Raw genomic sequence first — 26,609 nt, 5'->3', positions numbered from 1 at the left:
TGCAATTAAGAATCAATGTAGCCTTGTCTTGTGTGAACCAGTAATTGATTCATTTAGACTTGGAAATCATATATGATGTTTAACCTCTCTTTATCCGTCTTCTACAGGATAGATTAGGATAATTAGGACTAGATTTAGAAGTAGTGTAGATAGGATTTAATACTTAGTGGTTAGCTGTTTTATTTTTTTTTTGATTTAATTGAAGTCTTCATCCCAGAAGCAATCTCTCAACACCTATTAAAGTTCACAGGGTCCCTTAAAACCCGTTGGAACTAGCCATCCCAAACGAAAGAAGGCTTAATTGGGGTCTGTGATCGGGTTAGTTCCCCATTGTTGATATAACAAAAATTCGCCATGTCAACACTAGGTTAACGGTTTTTCCTTCCAATTGAATTGGAAAGTCATTGAGAATACCATATGGACGAGAACCTCTACCATCGAAAGCTTCCAATGTATTAGGGGACTGGTTGAGAGGTGGAGAGCTAATAGATTTTCCAACATGAAAGGGACATGATGCAAGTAGAAGCACCCTCATCAATAACAATGATATGAATAGTCTTCCCTTTGATAATAACTTATATAAAAAAGGCAAGTTGATGTGGGAGATGAGGAACATGGTTTTTGAGATCAAAAGTAATTAGATTCAAATCTGTAGGATCAATCCCTCCTATGGCGGATAGTAATGATTTTCTTTGTGATGGACAAGTCTAGAGGACTTCCAAAGCTGACATCGTCGAAGGCGCTTGAGCTAAATCTTCCACAATATTATAATGTTGAGCAGCTCACGCATTCAGATTATACGATGACTTCCGAAGAACACCTTTGGGAGGTGGTCGGATAATGGAATCATTACTAGGTCGTTCAATATGAAGAGGACCAAAATTGGGTAGAGTGGAAGTAGAAGTCGTATCATTTTCCATAGCCAGTTCGGTAGGAGTCTAATAATATTTTGATCGAGTAGCAACAGAGACAAGTGCCGTAACACTTATAAAAACTTGAGAGCTTGAAGATGTAGAGGATTGAGGTTGATCTACCAATGAAGTATGCTGTGACGGAAAAGGTTCTTTCAACATGGCCGATGTCCCTGGGGTTCCTTTTAATAGACGACTAACCTCAGCACGACGGGGACAATCCTTGGTATAATGATCTTCATCACATATAAGACAAGGATATTTTGGCTTACGTTTGGATGCATCATCAACAGACGATTTAGGAGGATCCTGTTTAGGGGTATCAGATTTAGCTTTACCTTTACCCTTATTTTTTCCTTTCAAGGCTTTATTTGTTGTGGTAGATTGGAAAACATTCATCTCGGAAGTTTTACCAAGATTTTTGGGAGTATTCAAAGGAGGAGAAGGTGCAATAACCGAAATAGATTTATGCTTCGTAGAAGTAGAAGAAACATTACTAGAAGTTTGAGCTACTAACCTAATAATACCATCAATGGGTGGTGTCTCCACAGGTTTAGAAGATGTCGGATCAGTTGAAGGTCATGGAGCATCGGGTAAGAGATCATAAAGCATGCCATATTGTGAGTATACCAAATCTATACTGAGCACATGCGATGGCTTGTTCTTCAGTCACACATCCACCCATATATATGTCTTTGACGATTTGATTAACGAATGACTTATTAGACCATTTGGTTAAAAGCTCATTAGGGATTTCAAACTTAATAAGATGATGTTGACACCCCCATTCATGGATGTGATCGAAGAAGTGGGTAGCAATATTCTGTTTCAAAGACGTTAGGAGATGGGTACCAGTGTCATACGGAATTGGTCGCTGGAAGTGAGTAAGAAAATCCATTTCCAAATTGTTGAAATCTTGAAAGGCACCTCGAGGCAACTCGATGTACCATTTGGCGGCAACACTTGTTAGGGTTTGCTGGAAAAGACGCAATCGAATGGAATCGTCGACCCAAGAATTGGATGAACACCATAAATGGTAGGTCATGACATGAGCTTGGGGGTCTTCTCCAGACTTCCCTTCAAATTTTGGACAATCGCCAGGAATTTTGGTAGGAATCGGAGGCCAATATGGTGAATGAAGTATTGGTATGTTTGACATCCAATAACTCCAATGTAGCTAAAAATGACAATTGAGGATTAAAAGGCATGAAAGGCCTTTGATAAGGTCCAGATTGAGGATTCCAACCTTGTTGGTATTGATTTTTTCCCCATAGTGGCAGATTTTGACCATAGGGATTTTGATACTGCCCCCACTGGGAGGAATTTTGACCATACAAAGGTTGAGTTTTTCCCCACAAAGGTGGGTTTTGACCAGGAAAATTTTGATATTGACCCGAAACAGGTTGTTGAGAACCATAAGGGGGATAAACAACCTGTGAGGAGTATTGAGCATAGGGTTGCTGATGCAATGGTTGACCTTATTGATACAACACTTGACCTTGTTGCTGCAATGGTTGAACTTACTGCTGTAATGGTCGATCTCGTTGTTGCAATGGTTGACCTTGTTGATACAAGGGTTGACCTTGCTGCTGCAATGGTTGACCTTGCTGCTGCAATGGTTGACCCTATTGATACAAGGGTTGACCTTGCTGCTGCAATGGTTGACCTTGCTACTACAATGGTTGTTGATAAGACCCTCATTGCACGTAAGGTCCTTGCTATACGAAAGGTCCTTTTTGCTGATAAGTTACTTGCTGATATTGATAGGTTCCTTGTTGCTACAATGGTCCTTGCTGCAACGGATGACCATCTCCTAAAGGATAAGTTCCAGAAGCATACTGAAACTGACCAGGTGACCCAAATGAGGAGATTATCAAACAGACCAAGACCACGCTGCGGCAGGGAAGGGACCAAGAAGTGCCAGAGTTTACCAATATTTTTCATACCCTTCGCATGAATTTGGGTATCAAGGATTCTGAGCGGAATTTGGTACTCAAATACAACGACTTCCTACACAAGTACATCCAGGACGAGATGGAGTTCCTAGACATCTCCTCGCTTGACACAACGTATCGATACGCTGTCAAGTCGAGCAGAAGTTTAAATAGAAAAATCGAGACTTTGAATTTGTGAATCCGAAGCAAGGGAAAGGCATCTCCAAACTGTAGAACCAAGGAAAAAGCCAAGGTGGGGTGACCCTAGACAACTTGTCGAAGCCGCAAGAAAAGAACACTGCCACGAAGTCAAAGAAGGACATAAGAAAGTGGTGTGAGTTCTATAAGAGCCCCACTCACAACACAAGTGAGTGTCGGGCCAAGCAGTCGTTGATGGACCACGCCAGGATTATCAAACAAACTATATGGGCGTTGAGGAGATATTATCAAAGGATCGTAAAACGGATTCAGGGGAAACAACAAAAACTGTTGAGGAACCTCAAGACTTTCTGGGTCAGATTCTTGAGATGATGACGACTCTCGAGGTGGAGGACAAGAAGCAAGGGGTTGAATACTCGAGACAATTCCAAGTTCAAAACCTTGATCTTCAAGTGACTTTGGAATCTCAGGGTGGACTCCTTGTGGTGACCCTTCAGTGTTAGACTGTGAAGGGGATATGTAAGGCGAACTCGACGGTTTTTCCACAATGACATTTTCTCAAAAAAAAGAGAGGAGGTGATTTATTTGAGTTTAAATTAAAATTTTCCATTAATAAGGCATAATGAGGCCAAGGAGAACTACATTGGTAAGACATATTATCGTGGGCAATAAATTCTAGAACTTGAAAAACAAAAACTAAATAAAAAATGGTAATTTAGGTAAGAGGGTTTACCAAGCCTCTGTGAACCACAATATACACCTTAGCCAAAACTAAGGACTTAACGTACGATGACCAATCTCCCTAAATGTCGTGTTCGGTGTATCATGTTTACAAGGAAACTAACTCTGTTACATGTGGCTAAAGGATAACAACCTAGTGGGGTCTCCCAATATATACATGACGGTACGGGGAACACAAGTCGGTGTTAGCGATGTCTAATGCATAACCGTTCGATGAGAGCATTTCCATATACTTGTCATATGTGGAGTGCCTTTGATATACCCGATAGTAGTGGAGAATGATCCTATATAATTCCGTACATGGAACGAGATTTCACCCCTAGGATACAATGTTGGTAGATAACGACAACTGCTAGGTTTATAGATGTTGGAACACGTGTCTAGCCTAGACCTCTAAATGTTTGCGTTAAGTTCCAAATGCTCCTTAGGTTAATTGAGTACATTTTAACATTTATCTTGAATTATGTTTTGATTTTGGGCTCAAAATGATGTCCCTGAATCCCTAAGATGTAGCTATATGAGAAAATGAAAACTTTCCACTTCGATGAAATCTAGACTAATCAAAGGCAAGAAATTTCAACCAATAATGCATCAAACAAAATGCCTTCCACTAACTTTCACTTTCACTTTAAAAAATGCAATGCTCAAAATAAAAATTGATCTTCACTTTTCACTATCCTAGATGCAACTTTTCGAAAGCAAAATGATTTTCACTTTTACTAAGATGCACTTATATAAATCATGTTTTTCTTTGATTTTCGAATGCTCTAATGCAACTAAAGCATTAGCTAAAGGAAAATGAGAATCTGATTCAAATGCTTTAATGCAACTAATGCATCAACCAAAGCAACACCAAATCTAATTCAAAAGAACCTAAATGAAAATATTTTTCACTTTTCTTTTTGAACCAATAAATGATGCACTCTTTCAACGTGAAAATCAAACAATGTAATCTATGCATGATTAAAATAAAAAATGATTTCCAAATGCAAATGACCTAATGCAACTTGAAAAGCAATTTTGTGAAAGACAAGCTAAAACAAATGCAAACTCATGCTTTCAATGATTTCCGCATAAAACAAGACTTAATCAATCAGCAAACCAGTATCTCAACGACACAAACAAAGAGAAAGTGATGACTAATTGACCTAGAAACCCTAGAACTCAACCAAATTTCACTTCAAGCACTTCAAAGCCAAAGAGACTAATTTTCTAATTAACCAAGACAGATAGACAAAAACACTGGCAAATCCAGACACAGAGGACAGGAAAAGACCTTTAGGGGCCATGACACACTGGATTCTAGGGTAGAAACCCTATTTTTTTCGCAAATCTCTAAGATTAGTGTGACTGCTAAAGCGAAACCCGTGTTAAAAGTGGTTTCAGCGCCACTGTTTTAAGGAAAAGCACGCTGACATCGTGACTGTTCAGGTCAAAAACGCGTTGGGCAAGAAAATTGGGAAAAAATAAAAAGAGTTTCAACAAACAATCTAGACCTAACACTCTAAAGTAGTGATCATTCAATGTGCAGACCTATACTGATTCACACTAACTGGTAATTCAATGGTCAGTCAAACTGATCAAAAGGCCAAATCAAGGAAAGAGATGAAGAGGCTATAGCTTCCCCAATGGAGTCGCCATTTTGTTGTGAAGATAAATCCCCTCTGCGGACAGAGGCGATCTCTCTAGCCCAATGAGTGGGTCTAGCAAAAAATTGAACAAACTAATGCGAACTTTCCTAGCTTATGTTTAAAAATGTAGAGAGAGAAACCTACCTCGCTTTGATGCTAATTGCTCAATCCTTTGATGATGACTTCGATCCCTTAGCTTCCAGGCTCGTTCCTTGATTGTTCCTTACGTTCGAGTACTTACAAGAGATATCAAGGGACAATACAAGACACAAGAGCATACACAATATATATCAAACATAAACTACTCGATAGATCAAGGAATATCAAGCTAAATGCATAAATATTTAGACATTTATGGAAAGTGAATATCAGATGTATATATCAATGAATCAAAAAGGGAAGCATACAACCATTGCCTTGATGTTGGAGACCTCCTTTTAGTGGATGTCCAAGTCCAAGCCAAGACTCTTCAAGCACTCCTTCGCCATGTTAGATGGGCAACATTTAGGCATAATCTGAGCATAGAACACAGATAATCAATGACCAACCATTCAGGGATGGAGGGGGTTTGATTTATAGGAAGGGAGAGGGAGTTAGGGATCCACAAAAGAGGGAGGAAGGTCCACATCTCAAGGGGAAGGCCCTTAAAGGTAGGATCAAGAGCTCCAAATGGGAGAGCTCGACCATATCTCTACCCAACAACATCTAGCTCGTTGTTTCTTGAAGTTTCTAGCATACAAAACTTCTCCTCCATTTTGAGAAAGCCTGCCAGAAGAGCTTCAACGTAGGATTTTATATCAAAACCCGCGCTGGCAGCGCTAGGTCAAATAATTGCAACCTATCATCAGCACGGGCAAGTAGTGGAGCAAAGAGCATTGGTCCTGAAATTTAGGGTTTCAGTCAACCTTCTCCAGAATTGACTCGGGGTAGTTTTTCTTCTATTCTTCAGGGATGTTTCAATATGTGTTTCATGATGAGTACACTTCACAGTTGTCAACATTTTGGCACTTCGAGCTGTGGAATAGGAAGTGAACAGGAGGTGTGACAAAATACTGTGTAACACTTCCAAACTTCCAAGTATATTGTATCTTTATTGTTTTTCCTTCCATACCTTTCCCAATAGGGTCTTCCTCAACCAATACATAGATAAAGCATAAAAGTATTATTTCCTTGTTCTCTTAGTATGTACAGGGTTAGGAATCCAGGTGGAACATCCTCTAGGATCCCAAAGTTTGAAAATAGCTTGTCTTTCTTTACTAGTAAGGGATTCCAATTGGTGAATCTCATTCAGAGTTTCAAGGGGGACAATTGAGTGATATGCTTCATTAGCATTTTGGGCTTGTTGCTGGGCTTGGTTGCATCCCTGGGCACCATGGCTACACCCACAACGTCTACTACGCATATTTTACCACTACATACCTAACAAAAATAGATTTCACCAACGGTTTATGCAAGAATAATTTGTGACAAAAGCCTAAAATCAATTGTGGTACAAAGCCCTAGCTAGATGCAGGGCAAGGAGCCCAAAAAATAGGTGGGCCAAAGTTAAACACAAGGCTAGGAGGAACTGACAACATTCATAAAGGTGGCACCAAATGGAGTGGTCTAAGGTTTTCAAAACAATAGGTTGATTGTAATAGAGGAACGTTAGAAAACTGGTAAAATTGAAAGGACAATAATGCAACCAGAATCAAACATAAACCCCTCCAAGCCGACACCATAATTCAGACAAAACTAAGATAGAAATTGAGAGAGATTTTCATGAAGTAAAGAGTTACTTAGGGACAGAGGAATATGATGGATGTCAAATGCAAGGACTGAAGAGTAGCTGTAGAATTAGTTGTGTTGAGAGAACGAGGAATGCCCGAGGAACTACAACCTACTACTGTGATGACTCCTCTCTCTATCGCCATTTGATGTTTAGGAGACCTCCTCTCCAACATAATGCATCCCATTGAACAAATGAAAGAGAAAACCAGGAGTATAGTTTTTCCCCCCAAATTCACTCCATTAAACTTATCAAGGATACCTATAAAGGTCCTCATAAAGCTCCAAGTTTCCCTAGGCCATTCCTCCTACAACAAAGGACTTGGCTTTTTCCCCACTCCTCGGCATGAAAAACGGATGCACTAGCCTAAAATCCTTGTAACCAATATAGCCTTTCATCTTTTTTGATCGCATGCTTGTGCATGCATGGTAACAAACACCTCACCCCTGATATTTATTGAATTCTCTGTTGTTGGATTGCAGGCTCGTCCCCTAATCCCATTACCTCAAAGAACACCCCCACTGAGGAGCCTTTCTCCTCATTGACCGTCTCCCTAATCAAGGAATATTTGTCATCCTCTAAATTACGTTGAAGACTGTAATGCCAATATGATTGAATTTTTGGCGGCCAACCTTCATTGAACCATAGTCCTCTTTGGTTGTACGCCAAATTAGCTGAAAAATTTGTAGCTTTATTGCATATTCTTCAAGTGTGAGATGTAAAGACATAATTGTTACATAAAAATAGAGTTCTAATGCGGGAAATCAAATTGATGAGTCTCCATCTTTTGGAGATTTTTTCAACTAGAGTGCCTTGGATTATATTTTGAGTTGTCTTGATAACCAATTGAGAATATCCATTTATTTGAAGCTTAGCATATCTTGTCGAGATAAATAAATTGAGGTCTCTTTCTAGTGCAAAAAATTATGCTTCTTTTTTGCTAGCTATGCCACAGTTTGTTGAATAAATTCATAAAACATTGTGATCCTGGTCTCGAAATGGACCTGCATACCTAGCTAGTCCAGGATTACCTTTGGAGGCCCCATCAAAGTTGAGCTTCACAAAACCCCCCCCTAGGGGGAGAATATAAATTTGGAGAAGAACACTAGGGAGCATGAGTCTTAAAGGAGGTTGGGGAGAGCATAGAAGGAGAAAGATCAATATTACTCAGAATCGATGCTTCTTGAGGTTAAACCTTCCAATCATTATGATACAAAATTTTCACTAGAATTCTTTCGCAGATATTCTGTTTGATTATTTCTCAAACTTTTAACACAGGTTGCTATTGGTTTTTGAAGGTTTCCTTATTGCGCCCCCCTTCCATAAATCCCACATGACAAACCCTAGTTTACCATTTGACATGAAAATATAGTGAGTCTCCACTATTCTAGGGTCACTATCAAATTATGACGTGACCAATCCAAATGACCAAAGGGTTCCATAATCTTGTTCCAAATTGAGTCAAAATATTGACATGTGTTTAGGTGTAAACCTGGATAAGATGATGATTTGCTTGCGAAAGATTCCAAATCAAGGATCTTGGAGGGAAACTCACATAACATAATTTCTCTGATTGGGAATAGGAGGGACTATGTTTTTTATTCTAGATTTGCTTCTAAAGCTCTGACCCCCCTTGGAGCCATTTCCACCACAATTTTGCTCCTAGGGTTTTATTCAATATCTCAAGGTCATGAAGACCTAGTCCCCTTACCAATTTGGGAATGCAATTTTTTTCCATGTTGAAAGTACCCATTTGTTGGCATTCTTTGCTCCTTGCCATAAGAAATTTCTAAACAAAGAATTGATGAAATTACATATAGATTTAGGAGTGGCTTAAGGTTGATCACTGATACATAGGGATCACTTGTAAGACCAACTTTCGCAGAACTAGTCATCCTACTAGATTAAGGGATTTGAATGCCCAACTCTCAATCTTAGTGGAAATCTTTAGAGAACTCCTTAGCAACATGCAACTTTCATGGAGTTCCCAACAAGCAAAACTTCTAGGTATTTTGCTGCGAGACTGCTTATCTAAAACTCAAGAAGGCATGCAAGATGTCTTTAAACCATATCATTAGTGTCAAATAAGAACGCATTAGACTTATTTCCATTAATCAAAGTACCTTAACCATGAATGAAGTCAACAAGAATGGATTTGATGGACCGAAATTCTCACAAGGAGGCTTGACAAAAGAGGAAAATATTATCTGCAAATTTTTGGTAGGTAATAGGCAGGTCCTCATGAAAAGGTTGAAGCCAATCTAGAATGTTTTAATGGTTAGATGCTTTGAGATATTTTCCCAATCCTTCAGCTCCCAAAATAAAGAGAAAGGGGATATTGGGTCACCTTGGCAAAGGCCATGCAACATATTGAAAGGTTTAGTAGGCGAACCATTCAGGAGAATATAATAGAAGGGGGAGGAAATCAGAGATTTGATCCAAGAAACCCATATCGAGGAAAAACGAAAAATCGAGAGGCCATTCAATAGATCATCCTAGCTAAGTCTATCATAAGATTTAGAAAGATCTAGCTTAATCAACATACCGATTTTTTTAGATATCTTCAAGGAATGGATAACCTCATGCACAGTCATTATACCATCAAGAATTTGGCTTCCCTCAACATTTTTTTTTTTTTTTTGGGAATTAATATTATTCTACAAGGGTTTGAGGCGGTGGACAATTACATATGAGATAATCTTATAAATAACATTACATAAAGCAATAGAACAAAATCCATTAGGGGTCCTCCGATTATCATTAAGGCCTGACCATACGTTTTGAGATTGACATGGTTCCTCAACCAGAGCATGAACTTCAGGACCGATAAAGATTTGACATACCTAGAAGAAATTTGTGGTGAATCCATCTAGACTTGGAGATTTATTGTGAGGCATAGCCATTACTACCTCTTCCACTTCATAAAACATAATTTCCCTCATTAAAACATCATTATGGTTGTGATTGATTAGATGAGGGATATGGGTGGTAATATGTTGTATATCTTCCCATCTATTAGGAGTTGGTTAGGTTAACATCTCTTGAAAATTAGAAACCAACTCATTTTCAATTTCTTCATGTTGTAGAAGGTGTTGCCCCTCATTGGGTTGAGAGAGAAAACCCTATTGTGATAACGATGCTTAATCATAATTTTGTGAATTATTTTTGAGTTGTGCTCACCTTATCTTAACCATTGGACTCATGGATTTAAACACCATAAAGTCTCTTCCTATTTTCTCCAATGATCAATTTTATTAACCAATTGACCTTCTCCCAGAATGAGTGCCTCGAAGCATCCATCTGTAATAATTTGTTATTGTATTTGTTGCATAAATGCTTCTAGTGCATGTTTATCTATCAATATGTGGCCAAACTCCTTGCAATTCCATTCCTTGTTTTCCTTTCTTAATTTTTACAATTTGAGTTGAAAGGCATGCATTTGATTCCACCCTTGGACATGTATCTCCTCCCACCAAGTTTGAGCTTTAGTTAGAAATTTTGGATCCTGCAACTAGAAACTACGAAAATGAAAGGGAGGGTTTATGAGGGTGTTTTTTATATCCAATTATAATTTGACAGGCCAATGATCAAATCCAAAACAAAGTAAGATCGTTTCTCAGCAAAAAATTCTCGATTCACTTGGGATTTTGACACTAGGAAATGATATAAGCGGCTCACTACTTGGTGCTTTCCTCCACGATGGTTATTCCATGTGAAGACTCCCTTAATTGTGTCCAAGTCTGCTACCCATAAGCCCTGTATTAGAGTAGAAAACTAGTAAGCTTCCAGATCTAATATTCCCCCCACCCTTTTACTCCTAGCGATTTGATAAGGTTAAAGTCACCCCTAATGATAAAAAATGCATCTAGGTGCAGTTGCCTAATTGAAAAAATGTTGGTTAAAAATGTTGTGTTTTTTGCAAGGAGGTGAGGACCATAAATGACTGTCAAAGCCACCGCCTCCTTGGTTCCAATATACAAGAATATTCCTTAGATGATCTGTTGTCACTTTTTCTGGCACTCGTAGCACAAGTGGTTAGGGAGACATAGAAAGCTTCCTAGAGACAACCTCTGGGTTGATTGCAGACCAGTGCCTAGGACATCTTAAAGAGAGGGGTGCATGGAAGATTATCAATGGGGGATTTCGGTTGCAATCCAATTGCCACGTAGCTGGAAAAAGAGAATAATGGGGGCTTGGTTCAATAGGCCTTCATGAAGGTAAACGCGGGCCGATACATCAGTCCAAATGCTCAGGGGGTAAATTGGGTTGTTCTCAAGGAGGAATGTTTGGTTCTAGTGGCCGACAAAACAATGAGAAGCTTAATATTGAAGTTGTAGTAAAGGTGGAGAGGAGGAGAGAAAGGAGGGAAATAGTTGCGTAGGGTTGTAAACAAAAAAAATCCTAAGCAACAATGTTCCAGCAGAAATATGGAAGAGGGAGGAGATGAAAGAGTGGAAGGAGTGGAGCGCTAGTCAGGGTTTCAGGCAATGTACTCATGGGCACATTTGTCACCAAAAGCTTAAGCAAATATGTGCACATTACAGGTACTTAAGTAAATCTGTAACTAACACAGGTATTGTTGCTACTTGGTAACAAATATACAATCATGAACAAGGGGGAAACATGCGGCTTCAACGCACTATTTTAGAGAAAGAAAAACACATATGAAATGAGATTTACAAAGAGGAAACATAGTGTGCATTGATCTGCTTGGAATCACTAGAATAGTTTCATTAATACTTGCAGGATCTCAATAACCAATCCATTACATTCAACAATCTACAACTCAAGTCCCTCATGAACAAGCATTTAGAACCAAAACGGAACCAAAGAATTTGGACCACTCGGGTGCAGAATTCCCGAACTCTTATTAAGTGTTTCTCCCCCTTATTTATACAAAGAAGGGGGTCTTTGAATCCACATTTACAAAATATCTCAGCCAAGGGCCAGTTGCTCAATTGACTAGATGCCTCGGCCTACGATAGTGTTGCTTCCCAAAATGATTTCTAAGGATTTGATTCCTTTCTTGAAAATAAACAGAAATTACAAAAAAATAGAAAAAGGGAAAACGAAAATATGATGGAGGAAGTATCCCTTTGTTGTTTCTAATATTTCCCCTGATCAGGCCACATCTTATCTTAGCGTGCTTCTCCTACTGCTCGGCTGGTTCTTGTCGCTTTCATCTTAGCTGCCTGACTTCCCACTCTTTGTAGTTGGTAGCGATTGAATGTGTTTGCTTGTCACAGAGCAAGAATGGAGTTTGTCTGTGTAGTCCTTTGCATTTGTGACCAAGTGGAGCTCCATGTTGATGCATTAAGTATTCCTGAGTCCCCATACCTTCATTTACTCTGTATTCTGTATGATGAGCGTGTTGCTGGATACGATGAAAAATGCCCTCGTTGCCCCACTAAGAGGGAGCGAAATAGACATTTTAATGTTCGTTGATGTGGGTCATTGATCTGGACCGATTCAATCTGGGTCGTTGATTCGGGTATGTTGGTATCATAATCACAATACAAGGGAGGGCCTTTTTGCCATATTTCATAGTGCTTGCCGACTGTCCAGATGTGAAACTTCAATAAAGCATGACACATAAAATATCGCATCCGGAACCAAGACTCGTATATCACCATCAGAAAGTGAAAAGGGGCTTTAACATTGATTTTATGGTGATTTCCCAATATGCCGGACCTGAAATTTCTCAAAACCATAATACATAACCTTTCGGGTCCATCACAATCGCAAGTCGGAAGGGAGTTCAACGGAGGAGGGAGTTATGTTTTTTGCGATCCCTGATTGCGATATCACGATTGGTGGGGGAGGATTTATCGCGATCGGCAGAGAGGACCTTATCACGATCGGCGGGAAGATGCAAATATTGCGATCGGCAGGAAGGTGGAAATATCGTGATTAGCGGGGAGGACCTTATTGAAATTGGTAGGCAGAGAAGGGACTTAGATATGACAATTGGCAGGGAATTTGCGATATCACAATCGGCGAGGGAAGAACTTTATTGCGGTAGGTGGGAAACTTTGTGATATGCGATATCGCAATCGGAAAAGGAAAAGGGAGATGAGAAGATATGTATTGCAAAGGAAAATGGGCCAATAGCGATAAGTTTTGCGGGTCCCAACCTTTTAAAAGGCCTTCGGTATGTTTTATGAATTTTTTTAAGATATTTCAAAGGGGAATGGGGAAACACGGCTAGAGTTGGAAATACAAAGGGATTTCGGCTAGAGTTAAAAATGGGTCACCGCGGCTAGAGTTTAAAAAACAAAGGGTAAAATGGGGTTTGTGAAAGAAATGGTTTTTTTAGAGAATATGGGAATTTCTCCAAAACAAATTAGATTGGACATGTTCTTCCTCTTCTAATCTTCAATTTGCAAAGCACAAATTGGTTATCATGGATAACATATAGCTTGGAGGCTAGCTCCAAACATCTATGTTCTTTTGCCCTCTTTCTACAACTGGAACTCTCTTTTGCAACGAGTGACAACATTGGCTCCAACTGGGGACAGTGCCTTGCTGGCAAGGTACTGAGAAGCTACAAACTAGTAGCCTTCACCATTGGGCATGGAATCAAAAAATATAATGAAGCTATATAACTTGAAAATATCCATGGAGCCTTGTTTGCTGGGAGTCCCTTCCTCACCAAACTGAAATGCTGAAATATAAACTCTAATAACTAGAAATTAAAAGCTCATCGAGTGAGCTTATTTATGTACAATTCCTACTTATGTACAGGTCTCAATTCACCTAAGTGAGTTCAACTCTCCAATGGAGCCAAGCCAACATTTGGGTGCTGGACCTAATGCCTCCCTGTTGCTGAAATTTAAAAATTAAAATGAGCATGCACCATGAAAAATCTACAAATAAAAAGCTTGATGAATATTCCAGAAACAACCTCTGTTGCCAGCCAAAGAATGTGCTTATGTAATCAGCCACAGGGTCATAGAATTGACAAGGGAAATTTGCAACTGCCTTATTTTCATAAATAGTCTGCTGATCAATATCTTCTTGGCCAGGGCAGCCACAAATACTATTAAGCTCCTCAGCCTTAGATTTTTCAAGAAAAACTCGATGATGGAAGCCTTCTCCCCACTTGCTAGTAAAGCACTCCCTTTGAACATCTGCGGCCATCTCATCCTCCTCTGGATAATATGAATCATAAATCAGAGGATGTTCTTGAGCTTGTTCTCCAGGTGGAGGATGTGCATCGTGGACTGGAGCCTCTTTGTTGACCTCCTAGTGAGCCTCCTCTTCTTGCGCAACTTCCCATGACTAGGATTGTTGTGGCTCTACATCACTTGACTCTCCATCAGAGTCATATACATCATAGGAAGGAGAAACATCAAATTTGGCCTAATAAGACCTCTAAGTGTTTATTCGCAGCTTGATAACGTTTCCTTCTTTTCTTTCTTGGTCATTGGGTGATGCTTCTTGATGTGAGTAGATGTTTTCTTGGAGCGAAGCTCCACAAACATCTTCAGCAGGGTCATCAACCTCGGGAATATCTTCATCATTAAAATGTGTGCAACAATATTCAAACAGAGCATTTGGTGGATATAATATTTTGCAATAATGATGGAATGCTATATGAAAACATTTTAATGAAGATATGCTGCCACGAGGTATTGTTCTGTACCAAATTCTAAAATCGTCTTCTAAAGAGTACATGAACAATTTCATTCGCGCATCTTCAAAAATAATACCTTGTTGTTCCATGCATTCATGAAAATCCTTAAGGTGTTGGTCCGACCTTCTATCTGTGTTTCCACTGAATCTAGGCAAATAGGTATTCCATTCATGAAACAAAGGTACATCATTGAGATAACCAACGATAGAAGAAAAATTTAGTGGGGCAAATTGGTTGGCCAAGAATGCAGGAATGGCCATTTTGAAAACCCCCTAGGCGAGTGATCTCAGTTTAAAAGGTAGGGGAAGTTTTCAGCTGCTTTAGAATTAGAGGGAGTAAGAGGCTGCTTGAAAGCCAGGATGATCAAATTGAGATATGGATGGTGGAGTCGCTAAGGTTAGAGATCTTCAAACAGAGGGAATGTAAAAATTTTTTGGACCCAGGGAAAAATATTCTAATCTGTTCCCCGATGACAACGCCGGAAAGATGTTGTCGCTTTTTCTGGCACCCGTAGCACAAGTGCTTCGAGAGACATAGAAAGCTTCCTAGAGACAACCTCTGGGTTGATTGTAGACCAGTTCCTAGGACATCTTAAAGCGAGGGGTGATTGGAAGATTATCAATGGGGGCTTTCGGTTGCAATCCAATTGTCATGTAGTTGGAAAAAGAGAATAAAGGGGGCTTGGTTCAATAGGCCTTCATGAAGGTAAATTAAGAATTATAGAAAAAGGGAAAACATAAATATGATGGAGGGAGTATCCCTCTGTCGTTTTCAAGATTTCCCCTATTCAAGCCATGCCTTTGCCTTAGTGTGCTTCTCCTGTTGCTCGGCCGGTTCCTGCCGCTTTCATCTTAACCACCCGACTTCTCCACTCTCTGTAGTTGGTAGCGATTGACTGTGTTTGCTTGTCATAGAGCAACATCAAAGTTTGTCCGGGCAGTCCTTTGCATTTTATGACCAAGTGGAGCTCCACGCTGAGGCATTAAGTCTTTCTGAGTCCCCATACATTCATTTACTATGTATTCTGTATGATGACCGTGCTGTTGGATATACGCCAAAAAATACCCTCGTCGTCCCACTTAGCAGAAGAAAAATAGACGTTTTAATGTTCGTTGATCTGGGGCGTTGATCCGGGCTTGTTGGTATCGCAATCGCAATACATGAGAGGGCATTTTTACCATATTTCATAGTGCTTGCCGATTGTCTGGAAGCAAAACTTCAATAAAGAATGACACACATAAAATATCGCTTCCGGAACCAAGACTCGTATATCGCCATCGGAAAGAAAAAAAGGGGCTTTAACACTAATTTTATGGTGATTTCCCAATATGCTGGACCTGAAATTTCTCAAAACCATAATACATAACCTTTTAGGTCCATCGCAATCGCAAGTTGGAAGGGAGTTTAGTGGAGGAGGGAGTTATGTTTTGTGTAATCCTCGATTGCGATATCGCAATCGACGGGGGGAGGATTTATCGCGATCGGCGGAGAGGACCTTATCGCGATCGCTAGGAAGGTGGAAATATCATGATCGGTAGGAAGGTGCAAATATCACGATCAACGGGGAGGACCTTATCACAGTATGCAGGTGAAGAAGGGACTTAGATATGAGAATCAATGGGGAATTTACGATAATGCGATATCAAAGAAGAATTTATGATATCGCAATTGGTGGGGGAAGAACTTTATCACGGTAGGCGGGAAACTTTGCGATATGCGATATCGCAAAGGAAAAGGGAGATGAGCAGATATGTATTGAAAAGGAAAGTGGGCCGATATCGATAAATTTTTGTGGGTCCCAGCCTTTTAAAAGGCCTTTGGTATGTTTTATGAATGTTTTTAAGATATTTCAAAGGGGAATGGGGAAACACGGCTAGAGTTGGAAATACAAAGGGATTTTGTCTGGAGTTAAAAATGGGTCACTGCGGCTAGAGTTTAAAAAACAAAGGGTAAATGGGGTTTGTGAAAGGAATGGGTTTTTTTAGAGAATATGGGAATTTCTCCAAAATAAATTAGACTGGACATGTTCTTTCTCCGTTAATCTTCAATTTTCAAAGCACAAATTGGTTATCATGGATAACATATAGCTTGGAGGCTAGTTACAACCATCTTTGCTCTTTTGCCCTCTTTCTACAACTGGAACTCTCTTTTGTAGTGAGTGACAACATGATCCGTAGATAGGAAATCCAATTCGAGAAGGATACCTAAAGGGATTTTCTAAAGATAGAGATACCTCCATCACTCCCATTAACGTCCAATGTTATAGACTCACATCCTTTCCAACAACACTCAACAATGTCTTTCACCTTCTCACTGGAGATATTTATCTCCTACATCATTATGATTTTAGGATGTTCCCTAACAATTCAATCTTTAATATTCCTTTGTTTCCATTTATTGTTGAGGCCTCTTACATTCCAAGTGATGATTTTCATTGGAGAAATTATTTCAGGGAGGGAATCGCCTCTGAAAGCGCAATTACCTATCCAATATTAATAAGATGATATCCTATTGTTTGGATTGATTCCTTAGCATGTTTCCTCCCCCTTTTCCTATTTCCTTTCATTGTATGGCCTTTGTCAGAGCCATTTTGAGGTTGAGTTCCCGAGTCCATTTGTACCTCAACCTATTCTCCACTACTTATTTTTCCTTTGCTTTGAAATTTTTGGTAGATCTCTTGAAATTGACCCTTTTGTTGGCCCAGGATAAATCTCGAGTCCAAATGTTTCCATTTCGCTAGAAATCTAGGTAAATTTTTTTCTTCATTATTAATACTCTCTACTATTTCCTCTGTTTCCATTTTTTTTTTATTCTTCCAGTGGTATCTCCTCACATTCTACAGTGTTTGGCGAGTCCTCTCGAGCCTTTCCTTTTGGAGTAACTTGAAGTTGATGTGACTTCCCCTCCTGATATACATTCATCAAATCCTATGGGAGTTTTGGTTCCTCATCTCCTTCTATGAGTGCTACATATCTATTACCCATCTAGTTTTGTTAATTTTCCTCAGGACAAGATTTTTCTTTGCTTTAAATAATTGCATTTACAAACTTTTCGTCATTAGCATATTACATTCACCCCATAACATCATAACATCAATAGCAATTATGTAGAAGGAAAAATAACATGAACAATGCAACAAAACAATAAGAAAAGAAAAACATGCATGGTAGAGACACCGGGATTTGGTCAGAGACCAGGGCGAAACCCCACAATGAGGAAAACTTGAAATTCAATTATTCTTCTATTAGATATTCATCAATTGTTTAATTGAGATCAAAGTACATCCAAAGCTAGAGACATAATTACATCAAGCCTCTCTAGGGCCATTCTAAGTCATATGACAACTTCGGTTGTGAAGTGACTTCTGATAACCAAATGAGTCCAAGAAAGCATCTGCCATATCATTGTTGTTTGTCTCTGTCAAAAATAAGTTTATTTTATGCATCATAGACATGAAATATCAACAATGTACATCATATTCAAAGATAGACGTGCCAAACTGTCATATATAAAAGCACTATCACATACTACCATAAACTAGAATATACAATTGGGTCACTCACTATTATAGATTATTCATCATGAACCTGTCATCATGTATCAAGGGCAATGAAACTGTAGATGACTAAAGCATGGTCACTGGCATAATTAAGCAAGGTCATATTGTCACTATTACTGCATATATGGTTACAATCAAAGTCATCCATAGTTAGGAACATCATTACATCAAGCCTCTCTAGGGCCAATCTAAGTCAGATGACAACTTGGGTTGTGAACTGACTTTTGATAACCAAATGAGTCTAAGAAAGCATCTGCCATATCACTCTTGTTTGTCTCTGTCAAGAATAAGTTTATTTTATGCATCATAGACATGAAATATCAACAATGTACATCATATTCAAAGATAGACGTGCCAAACTGTCATATATAAGAGCACTATCACATACTACCATAAACTAGAATATACAGTTGGGTCACTCACTGTTATAGATTATTCATCATGAACCTGTCATCATGTATCAAGGGAAATGAAACTGTAGATGACTAAAGCATGGTCACTGACATAATGAAGCAAGGTCATATTGTCACTATTACTGCATATATGGTTACAATCAAAGTCATCATGCCATGATGAAGTCAAATCTATCTCTCTAAGTAATTGCCATATTCAGGGTTACAATGACATATTCAGGATTTTGTCTCATTACAATCATCGAGAATACTATTAATGATTGTAATGTCAATAAGAGTATTAAAGTTTACATTTTCAACATAATCATGGTTCACTGTATATTCGAGACTTCATTATTGTCATATATATGAAGAAACTACATCTATCATATGCCATATGGTCATTCATTAATAATATGCATCACTTTCATTGTTATCATTATAGCCATACACATAACATAATCAAAAGGGTTACCACAATATATTGAGCCAAATGAAAGTAATTCGAACTACTATGATCTAGAATAGAAGCATGTCCTAATTCGATGACAAGTACAAGTATGCCACTGATACAGTGATATTGTTGAAGAGCACGACAATGTCACTGTTGGAGAGCAAGTCCACTGTGAACGATGCCAATGTGCCACTAATACTGATCTAATTTAGAATATTAGATTGTTGTGCTAAGATCCTCCTCAAATTAGAAACAAAATTCTTTCATTGTGCTTAAGGATTCATGAATTTTTGCAAGTGAAAAATGAGTTTTTATGTTAATTTTATGAGCAATTAAACATAAATAAGAGACTAAACAACAACATAAACATGTACAGAACATCATCAAAAACACATTACAATAGGAACATGATAAAGGAGTTCACCCCTCATGGGCTACGTCTCCTTGGTCTAGCTTCTAATGGCTTGGGCCTCTCTATTTTGCTCAAAGTGTAAAAAAATGTGTTTACAATGCTCAAATGCTTCTGAAAATTGCTCCCATCAGTCCAGAATGTCCAAAAATGACTGGATATCCTCTTTTTGTATCCAATTTGGTGGAAAACAGAAGAATTGATGACCTCTCTTAGTTTTCCCATTATTCGTTCCACAAATTGCACCATTTCCAGCATGATCCTACAATTTCGCTCCAAAAAGTGCTAACTGGGTGAAAATTTCACCGCACGACGAACATAGGCTATTGACACCAACAACTCCATCGCAAATCGCTGTCGGCGAGAACCGACAGGTAATATGCGATTGCGATAAATGGCGGACCCGACAGAATTATCAACTTAAACCCATAATATTATCGCATGCAGGATCCATTGCAAATCACAATTGGTAGAGTCAGGGGGTAACATATAAACGAGACTCTCCATTGTGTGATCTGTGATTGCGATTATCGCATCACAACCCCGCGCGTTGGGGGTAGATTTCTGTAGTACTTCCCTTCTGCGATGTGTGACTGCGTTTATTGCATCACACCCTGGTTTGTTCTAGGGCGATTATTTAACGCTGACCTGCCTGCGATATACGATTTGCGAAATGCAGGGCCAATGGAGGCCTGCCACTTGGCATTTCCTGATTCGCTAAAGAGTCCTGCCACGTCATCTTCTCCTGCCATCTGTCCAAGTCAAACCTAAACTTTGACTTGCTCTAAATTCTTCATATGAGCTCGTATTCGAGTGTCGTTCACACCGTTGGAATCAGGATGATGAGCACTTCAATATGAAGCTAAGTTTATTGAGATCTGCCACTTTGAGTTTGAGCCTAATTTTGAGCCCCTGATCTCTCCTCCCCACAGAAAGCCTTTTGGACCCCAGATGATCACTTTCAATTATCCAACAGGTGAGGGTACAGTTCCCTCACCTTTCCAACCTTTATCCATTTTCCTTTTAAAGGATTTGTACCTTTCATCCCCACTCAAAGATAATCGACACTTCCTCTTTTTGATATCCTTTTTCTTCTATCAAGTATTGTGTCTTGCTGAAGCTCATCAAGGAATTCTGGAGAAAAGTATTCAATAGATGGAAATTGAATATTCTCTCCTTGATCTTCAATCAAAGGAGGCTCATATGACCTTAAATTCTCAACATTAACAACAACATAAATTTACATATATGAAGGCAAATCCAACCTGAAGGCATTATTACCAATCTTTTCCAAAATTTTGAATGGACCATATCTAATTGCTTTTAGCTTTTTACCTTCTCCTTGGAGCCTCTCTTTGTTAATGTGAAGCCAAACTTCATCACCAAATTGGAACTTGTGATCTTGATGATGCCTGTCATGCTTTGCTTTGTACTTGCCTTGGCTTTTCTCAAGTTGTTATTGAACCTTTTGGTGTACTAATTGGATTTGTTCAATGAACTTTCTTGCTTTGTCTATGAAGATATGACCTTCAATAGTAACATCTTTGCCAAAAATAAAATCCAAAGGAGATTTAGGCAAGTATCCCAAGCATGCCTCAAATGGCAAAGTTTGAGTTGAAGAGTGCTTGGCTCAGTTGTAAGCATGAAAAATATAGTGAAAATGTTCATCCCACAACTTAGGATGCTTGCTGCAACCCCCACGAAGAAGATGTATCATTTTTCTATTCACAACTTCTATTTGACCATCTGTTTGTGGATGAAAAGTTGTACTCTTTTTCAATTTGGTGTCCATGAATCCCCACAAGCTTGACCAAAAATTCCCAACAAAGCGAGAATCTCGATCACTAACAATGGATGTGGGCAATCCAAAATGTACCCAAACATTATGAAAGAATAAATGAGTTTGTTCAGCTGTAACTTACTTTTTACATGGCATAAAAATACACATTTTGCTAAACCTATCCATAACTACATACAAATAATCATGACCTTTTCTTGACAATGGAAGACCTCCTACAAAATCCATAGAAACACTCTCCCATGGTCATGAAGGAACCGGAAGTGGTGTGTACAATCCTAACTTCCTATTGCTAGGCTTACTGATTGCACATAATGAACATCCTTTAATAAAACGAGACACACTTTCAAGCATACGAGGCCAATAACAATACCTTTGTAGATGTGCCACCGTCTTACTTACACTGAAATGACCAACAATAAGAGAAGTATGTGCCTCTCTTATGATGTTAACTCTTTCTCCTTGTGGAATACAAAGCTTGCCAAGATGGTACAACAAGTTATCACTTAAATGATAATCCAATTCCTCTACTTGGTTACCTTGACTCAAGCTTGCATAAACATTTTGAAAGTAATTATCTAATGCATATTGCTCAATATAACTTTCATGTAAAACATAATTATGCTTGAGTAAAGTATCTGCACTAACAATAGGCTTAGAAAGCATATCAACAACTTTATTGTAGATACCTTTCTTATACCTAATTACCAAGTGGAATTGTTGAATAAAACCCATCCATCGGAAGTGCCTTGATTGCTGCAAATTTGATTGTGATTGCAAGTATTGCAATGGTTGATGATCAATGTGAATGACTGTTTCCTTACCCATCAAGTAATGTTTCCATTTTTTCACACTTTTCACCAATGTATACAATTCCTTCTCATATGTAGGATAGTTAATCACTGTACCATTAAAAGTTTCTGAATGAAGACAGATAGGCTTACCATGTTGCATGAGGATTGCACCCATGGTGTAGTCGCTAACATTAGTCTGAATCTCAAATGACTGTCTCAAGTCTAGAAGTGCAAGTACTAGAGTTGTACTGACCTTTTCCTTCAATGCGTCAAAGGCCTTTTTGTTGTTTGCCTTCCCATTGAAAAACCTTTTTCACACTTGTCAATGCATGCAAAGGAGCGACTATAAGAGAAAAATTAGCAATGAATTTCCTCCAATATTGGGATGCTCCCAAAAAACTTCTTACCCTAGTAACTCTCCTGGGCCTTGGCCAATTTACAATGACAACAACCTTGGAGGAATCTATTTTCAACTTACCTCCTCCAACAATATGACCCAAGTAAACTAAAGAAGTTTTTCCAAACTCGCACTTTGACATCTTAAGATACAACTGTTCTTTTTTCAAGACATCAAGTAATTTTCTTACATGCATGACATGTTCATCACGAGATTTACTGAAAATTAAGATGTCATCTAAGTAGACTATGAAAAACTCATCAAGAAATGGCCTCAACACATCATTCATCACACACATGAATGTAGCAGGATCATTACATAAACTAAAAGGCATAACTAGCCATTCAAACAATCCTTGTTTTGTTTTGAATGTTGTCTTCCAAATGCCTCCTTCAACTATTATAATTTTATGGTAGCCACTTCTTGATTCCATCTTAGTAAAATAATTTGCATCTTTCAATTGATCAAGTAAATCATCTATTCTAAGCAGTGGGTAATGGTTCTTTACCGTAATTTTTTTCAATGAACGAAAGTCCACACACATGCACCATGTTCCATCCTTCTTTGGAACCAAGACAATAGGTGAACCACATGGTGAGGAAGATGGTTTGATGATCCTTTTATTCAAAAACTCTTGAATTTTCTTCTTAATTTCTGCGCTTTCCATCACTGACATCTTGTACATGCCAATGTTAGGAAGAGTACAATCTTGCTGCAACTGTATCTCATGTTGGATTCCTCTCTTGGGAGGTAATCCCTTTGGTTCTTGAAACATCTCATCATATTGGTTAACTACATCAGCCAATTCAGATTTCAAATTTGAATCACAACCTTTAAAAGCTTCATTATCAACATCATTCTTGGGTTTGATCATTAGAAGCACAAAATTCTTGCTCAAATTCACTAGTCTTTTCATCTGCCCTGCATTAACAAGCGAAATATTTATTTTCTTGATATGAGCTCTCACAATATATTCTTCTCCATATTTGAATAAATGATATTTGTTTTCATGTCTATGGAAGATAGATTTTTTGTCATAAAGGTACGGGCTGCCCAAAACTATGCCACAAATATCTAACGACACAACATCAAGCTCCACTTCATCTATGAAATTTGCAGTAATGGCGAATTTCAGTTTACACTTTCTAGTAACCTGCAATTGCGCATTGTCACACACCCATCCAAGTGGATATGGTTTATGATGTGGAACGGTTTCCAAGTTTAAACTTTTGACAATGTTTTCAGAGATAAGATTGGCTTGAGAGCCACTATCGAAAAGCGTATCAATCTTGTTGTGTTTTGAGATCACCCTTATGTGAAAAATTTATATTCTCCTCTTTTCATTTGGAGTTTCATTTTGTGAGTTTGAAGAACTAGTGCTAGCAATGGATTATTTTCCTTTTAACCCCATGGTTGTGATTTTAGTTTCATCACCCGAATCAAATCCCAAATCCTTTTGAGTGGTTGTAGTTGTCTTTTGTTTTCCCTTTTTGTTGTTTCCCTTTGGTCTCATTTCGGGATGAAGCTTCCAACAATGAACTTCATCATGACCCTCCTTGGAACAATGTTTGCATGTAAATTTCTCTCCTTTTTTGATAGACACATTTTTCTTTGCCTTTCCTTTCCTTTACTCTTAAATGGCTTCTTACTACCTTCTTCTGGGGTATTTTTCCCTCTTGCCTCAAGATGAGTGGCTTGCACACACACATCATCTAGATTCTTGGGATTAAACATTAAGATAATATGCCTAAGGTAACTGTGTAAACCCCCTATGTACTTCAAGAATGTGTCCCATGATTGCAACTCTACACCTAACATCAAAGACCTTTTTTCTAAATTCTTGGGCGTAATATTGCACATTTTGACCTTTAAGTTGTATAAAGTTCTGCCAATTCATGATGGATTTCTGCATATAAGCTAGAGGGTAGAATTCTCATTTGATTGCAGCAATGAAATCAATCCAAGTTTTTAATCTCCTCTTGGGTCTTTGATTCCCACCATACAAGTGTTGCACCCTCCATTCTCAAGGAAGTTAATTGAATCTTTATGTCATCCTCTTGAAGGTTTTGAATCCTGTAATAGACCTCCAACTGACGAATCCAATTATCAAGCGTCTATGCATTCACTTCACTATTACACACATGGGCAACTCAAATTTAACATCAAGTTTTAAAAAAGGTGATTTACCAGTTCCTTTTGAAGTATGATGATGAGAATGAGTAAGGGTTGTGTTAGTGGAAGAGGGTGAAGATGCTTGTGAGGAAGAAGATGAAGAAGATGGTGGAGAGGGTGGAGGTTTGTCTCCATTTCTGTTACCTCCTCCTAAAGAACCTTCTCCTTTGGGAGGTTCGGAACTTTCCCCTTGCAACCTGGTATTCCTATCTTCATAGAGGACCCCTACCATCTTTGTCATATCAAAGAAAGCTTTTGTGATGGTATTCTCATCTTTTGTCATGTTTGTAGGTTCTCCTTCATGAGACATGATCTCTGGAGTCTCAATTGCAACTTGAGGCTGAACTGGTGTTGGATATTGTGGCAACCTTGATCTCCTTCCCCTTGACCCAACTTCAGGGCTTCCAACCAGCTACCCTTCTCCTCTTTTGAGTTTTAACCTTGTAAGCATGACATAAACTTGCAAACTGTTAAATCCTTCTTTCACAAATCCAACCTAGAGCTCTGATACCAAAATGATATGATTTAGAATATTAGATTGCTGTGCTAAGATCCTCCTTATTAGAAATAAAATGCTTTCATTGTGCTTAAGAATTCATGAATTTTTGCAAGTGAAAAATGAGTTTTTATGTTAATGTTATGAGAAATTAAACATAAATAAGAGACTGAACAACAACATAAACATGTACAGAACATCATCAAAAACACATAACAACAGGAATAAAGGAGTTCACCCCTCCCGGGCTATGTCTTCTTGGTCCAGCTTCCAATGGCTTGGGCCTCTCTATTGTTGATACAACGATTGACCTTGGGAAAGTTATTTAATTGGGTAGATATCTTAGCATGAAATTTGAAGGATAGCATTGAAAATGCTTAGAATCCCATATAAGTTTAGCAACCCCCGTTCTACATGGCTCCATACTTCCTGGATAAAATTTGTGCTAAGATGGCATTCCTAGCTATGAATTGCAGATGAATCATCCATGAGGAGCCAATGCACATTTATTGCAAAATCATTTGGGAAGAGTACTATATATGGGTTTACATATAGAGATGTCATGATTTATTGATTCCATTGTATGAATCCATATTTAATGAATTTGTTCCCTGTACGTTGAAAAGGGATAGAGAATTAGTTCCTGTGGTTGTGATTGGTTTGTGGAACTAAATGGTACTTTCATTAGAGTATTTGGAGTAACCAAGCCTCCACACCTACTACCTAGATTTTTAATTTATCATTTGATATTGTAAGAAATATCCTATCATGTTTACATAGAGGTAGGTTGTGCACTTAAAGAACCAAGAAACATCCGTGGCCACACATGCCAATTCACTTGGGAGAATATATGTTGAAATACTCAAGAAAGATAAAGAGAATTCAGATGCACTGACACTCTTCCATTTTTGGGATGTGGGCATTTCCTAGATATGATCTCGGAGCTACAATGAAGGATCATTGTAGGTCCTACAAGTTCATATGGGAATATCAATTGGAGGCATGGGCAAATGAAGAGTAGAAAAATAATTCCTTGAAATTTGCGGTAGTTACTTCATGGATTGGTTACACCTCTAACATTACAAAAATAGAAAATACTTGGACCCAGATAAAAAGATTGGCTTAAGAGGAAGCAATTCAGAGTGTACAAGAAGATAAACTAAAACAGGACAAGGAAGTAGCCTAGATATAATAGTAGTCTACTAGAAAAGCTTGGGAGTTGGTGATTAAAAAGCAAGAGGATGAGGAAATGAAGAGATAAAGGGATTGAAAAAGAATAACAAAAGAAATTACGGGATGAAGCAGAGCCAAAGCCAAAAAATCAGGTAGACCCAGTTGCATTGGAGATTGATCCAAGA

Source organism: Pinus tabuliformis, chromosome 7 (genome assembly GCF_031772625.1).
Source record: "Pinus tabuliformis cultivar Carrire ecotype Pingquan chromosome 7, CPIR1, whole genome shotgun sequence".
NCBI lineage: Eukaryota > Viridiplantae > Streptophyta > Pinopsida > Pinales > Pinaceae > Pinus > Pinus tabuliformis.
Note: the sequence above shows the minus strand (reverse complement) of the source record.